The 5,159-nt window shown below is 38.8% G+C and overlaps 1 long non-coding RNA gene across 1 annotated transcript; it reads left to right on the forward strand.

Moving 5' to 3' along the window:
- Positions 1–208: 208 nt before the first annotated feature.
- Positions 209–4,328, forward strand: LOC149462727 (uncharacterized). The gene is made up of 3 exons (XR_016312612.1): positions 209–363; positions 2,446–2,496; positions 4,089–4,328. It is a non-coding gene; the product is annotated as an uncharacterized LOC149462727 (long non-coding RNA).
- Positions 4,329–5,159: the final 831 nt, after the last annotated feature.

Raw genomic sequence — 5,159 nt, forward strand, 5'->3', positions numbered from 1 at the left:
GAGTGTAAGGAAATAAATAGCACAGTGCTTATTAAAAACAAACAAATTAGTAAATGATAAGTACGTTGATAGTAAATCTGTCATGACCAGCCAGCGGAGGAGTGTGTTCTAATTTTACCTCCACTTACAGTATATATAAAAAGGTGCCATTGCACACTATTCAATCAACCTAAAAACCTCTTCTGAATTTTCCAAGAAGGAAAGCAAACTTAAAATCAAAGATGTCTGGAGTCAAAGGAAAATGTGTTACCCAGAAGATCCAATGCCAAGATCCTTGCAACCCTTGCCAAAATGTAGTAGTCTGCAAAGATCCCTGCAACCCTTGCAACAATGTAGTAGTCTGCAAAGATCCATGCAACCCTTGCAACAATGTAGTAGTCTGCAAAGATCCATGCCAAGACCGTAAGTGTTGTGTTTTTAAACTGCATTTTTTAAAATAGATGCTGTATATAAATGTGGAAAGGTTCCATGCACTTCCTCTGCTGTAAGTCTTTCTTTCTTATTATTTCCCGCTAACAATGTTTGGGTATGCATGTGTGTCAGTTATAAGTTATCCTATCAATAATTGTAGTTTAATATTAGCTGGACTTGTATTCTTTTTAACCACTTACGCTCCTGAGGATTTACCCCCCTTCCTGACCACGCAATTCTTTGCATTACAACACAGTGTTACTTTACCTGACAATTGTGCAGTCATGCAATGTTGAATCCAAATTAAATTTATGTCATTTTTTTCCCAATTAATTCCTAATTTTTTCCCCAATTTTTTCCCAATTTTTCCCAATTCTTTCAGTGGTATTTGATCGCCTGTCCATTATTATTTTTTTTGCCGAAAAAAATTAAAACGAAAATTTAGAGAAATAAACAATATTTTGGACTTTTTGCTATTAAACAAATGGCGGTATATATACTGGGATTTTTTTTCTACTAGTAATGGTGGCGATCAGCGACTTTTAGTGGGACTGCAGCAGACATTCTGACACTGGGGGGGGAACTAAATTGGTGTCACTGACATCCCCAGTGACATCAATACAGTGATCAGTGCTAAAAAAAACACTGACACTGTGGCACTGGGCAGGAAGGGGTTAATATGAGGGGCAATCAAAGGGTTAACTATATGTAGGGAGTGTTTTACTGGGGGCAGGGGGTGTGTGCTTCACTGTAAGCACACTGATCGGGATGGCTGTGCTGTGCAGTGTGCCCGAGCTGTAAACAAAACAGTCTTCCTCCCCGTTGGAGATGCTCGGTAATCACTGGGCGCCAGTGGATATAAGGCTTCCTATGAATGGCTGAAAGTACTCCGAGGACTCAATTTTGTACTGGCAGCAGACAAGATCTCCCATACCATTGCCAGAACACAGTGCTAGACATTGTACCTTGCTGATGATCTATACCAGTGTTTCTCAGCTGTTTTTCAGTCAATTATGGACAGTACCAAGGCACCCTTTAATATTGTATTCTAAAACGGGGTGCCTCAAGACTGTCCATAATTTTAAAAAGAGCACCCCATTCTAAAATGTTAAAAACTATTCTAATAGTTTTATATGATGCAGCAACCTCCACACATGTAGGACACCCAATATAGAGGTGATTTATTCTTCCAAAGCAAATACACTTTTGCACACTGGTACTGACTAGTATTCCCATGTTTCTCTTCTCCTGCAGTTTTTCTCCATTAGTGAGCTGATGTGACCTCGGCACTGATGGAGAGGGGCAGGGGAGGATCAAACTAGGATGCTGTGCAGGCAGCTGACATCCTCCTTATCAAATGATGATGTCATTGGTTGTCAGGACGCCGGCGGCTAGAAGGTCGTAATGGTGCACAATGAAAACCTGTGGCTTTGTGTAACTAAAAGGCAGGCTTGTTCCACCCGCTGGCTTGTATACAAGTTTTGGGCAATTTTTAGACATTTTGCAAAGGCAGCTCTGAAGAAACCTCGAGGCACCCCAAGTAAAACTGGAGCTAAGCTTTGAGCAAAATACTTTACCTCCAGAAAAAACAGCTTAGATTATATTTTATATGTTTGGTAACATGCCTTAAAAATTCATAACATCCAGAAATAGTTGGAAAAGGAATTAGATTGCAGAGGTCTGATATGAAATATACATAGGATCTGATGAGTAGAATATCTGACTGATGTCTACTATACACCTCAATCCTGGGAAAGTAAGGTCAGGTTTTCTGATTTCACCTGCTGCAGGCTCCTTCCTGTCACTAAGAGAAAATAAATTAGTTACACAAGACAGTCGTGTCATGGCGCTGGTAATACCACTCAGAGGCATATGATGAACACTAAGTGCAGTAGATTATTAAATCTTGGGTTAAGTACAAATTAAGTAGACTTTACTACCGGTGCAATGTTTTGCTGATAACAATAAATGTTCATTGGTTGATTGTACCTGTTACATGGTGTCCTTCTTTAATATATATTTGTATTTCTTTAGCATGCAGACCTCACCATCATCACCATGGCACCGTCTGTGTTCGCCAACAAGGTAAAGAGGAGCAATAGATGATTGTTTTGGATACTAAAGATAATGGATGAAGAGTGTATTTTTTAACATAAGCCAATCCTTCGCTCACTGAGAAGAGAGATTCTTAACAAATCACAAATGGTGCACTTTTTGAGTTGTTTCTTGGCTTTTAAATGCACATATGATTTTACTTGATAATAGAAAAATATGCAAAGAATTAAGTACTACCTATTAGATCAGTTGCTTTTGTCCAACAAAACCCCAAAAGTGACAACTATAACCTTTTGCCCTTATGTGTTCTAACACCTACATCACGGGTGTCAAACTGGCCGCCCTCCAGCTGTTGCCAAACTACAAATCCCATGAGACATTGCAAGATTGAAAGTTACAAGCATGACTCCCAAAGGCAGGGGCATGATGGGACACCCATGACCTACATGAACTGCTCGCCATTCCACCTGCGTGCAGAAATGAAAAGTCATACACATTCTCCACATGTATGTAGCAATGTTGCAACCTTTTCTACCAGTCACAACACAGTGGGTACAAATAATACATCACCATAGCTCTGGCACATTAATGTAACATGGAGTGAAACATGATTGCAAATTGATTCAATATAAGGTGGTTGGTACTCCTTGCCAAGAGGACTCTAATATGATTTTGTTTTATTTTTGCAAACCACTGTAAACTACGTATGTGTTGCTTGTGGACTCTTCATCTACATTCTGTAGATAAAGATCCTCAGCTATCCTTACCATGAAAATTCTAATATTAATCTCTATATATTGCAGCTGTGAACTAGGAGTGACCATCTCCATGTACTACTAGTCCTGGGACTGTGTTATCACAGCCACGGGTCTCAGACTTCTTGTTCACACAATTTGGCCCTCTGAAGAGCAGTCCATGGTGGTTGGCTCGGAGATGTTTTGTCTCCTCCTCACTGCCTGTTTTAACCCCTATAAACCTTCACCTCCATGCCACAACTGTGTGCATTACATGGTAGTGGCATAGCCCCATTCAGGCATGTCATTTTTGCCGCTATAAAGTATTGCGGCTTTGTCATGCGAGTTGAGAGGCAGTAAAAACGCAGCTCACCCTTCAAACGCAAATGTAAAGAAGGCTTAAGATAATCAGCAACCAGTTAATAAGGTTTTCCATCATGTGACCATCATGACAGCCAATCATGGTGATCATTGTAAGTTTCAAGTTTCCTCAGCCTCTAAATGGTACTTTGCTCATCTCTCTCACTGGATAGTCAAGATGAAATGTTAGATAGAATTACGGTTTGTAAAAAAACAACAACATACATTTAAACCAGTTGATTAAAAACTTCTATGGAAAATATTAAATTTTTTAACATGTTTGTCCATTGTTGTCCATTTGTCATCTTCTAATAAATACAGAGCAAATCATTTCTTAAAACAGGTCATGTAACAGGTTATAAAACAATGCAAAAATTACTCAGGTAGGCCAATTAGAGTTCTTGTCAAGGAAACAAACACTTAATAATGCTGATAAATGTATTATGAGCATTTAGGCTTCAATGGCCTCTGGTCATGAAGGGGTTAGGATGTACATTATGACTAATGAAGGTTTTTTTTTCTTGGCAGATCCATGCAATCCATGCAACCCTTGTGTTGTCCCCTGCTGTCCTGATCCTTGTGATCCTTGCCATGGCCAAGGACATTTCTGCTGTGATAAGTGAAGACGTCATATTTGTGCCCATACTCTGAGCTACTAATTTACCTCTATGCAACATAATCCGCACTCATCTCATTGTACGCTGTTAAATCCTGCATCTTTCTGTCATTGGTTAAATGACCCTGCGCAATAAAAATCTTAGCAACTGATATGTTTTTGCATTTTGTCACTTGGTCTATACTTAATAAAGTGTCTGTCTTATCAAACATACAAAAATAAGTTAGAAATGAGATATTTTCACAATTGTTTACAGATTAATGACAATAACAGTATATGTTTTATACACAGCATCAACAATTTTAAATGACACCATGGTGATGTCTGAATATATTTTAGGACAGTAAGGCTCCATGCACACTGGGCTTAAAAAAACCCACCAGTTTCCTTGGCAGTAAAAAAACTGATAGGCTCCATGCACATTGGATTAAAAATCGCTGCTTCTACAGGAGTTTTGCCTGTAGTAGCAGCTCAGTGTTATCCTATGGGTCTATGTATATCGGGACAATTACAGGCATATTTTAGGCTCAAAGTTTAGAAACAGGAAAAAACCCTTCTGGTTTGCGGTTTTAATTGAAGTTTTCTGTCAGAAAAAATGCTAAACTCTCCTAAGCTATGTACAAAAACACTCTATATCAGCATTTTTTTCCTGTTAATGGAACTAGCATTTTTTTTAAGCCCAGTGTGCATGGAGCCTAATAGAAAGTGTTTGCAACCCAGTTTAGGTGAGTTTAGGTGAGTTTAGCGTAGGGGAGACCTCTTATGTCATGTATTTTGAGATGCCTTCTCCCTAATCATAAAATGTTAAGCCTATTTTTCTTCAAATTTTAAATTCAGAAAGATGTATACAACTCTTCCACACTTTTGTACTTTTTTTTGTCGAACAGCTTAGTTGCACAGTTTCAAATAGTGGTCTTCACAGGAAGTTGCTGCTGTCAATCAAAGGATATAGCTTGTAGTGGCCAGAGAGAGGCCTCATTTCT

The sequence above is a fragment of the Staurois parvus genome, unplaced genomic scaffold (genome assembly GCF_062004578.1).
Source record: "Staurois parvus isolate SC_StPar_1 unplaced genomic scaffold, SC_StPar_1.0 ptg000170l, whole genome shotgun sequence".
Lineage (NCBI taxonomy): Eukaryota > Metazoa > Chordata > Amphibia > Anura > Ranidae > Staurois > Staurois parvus.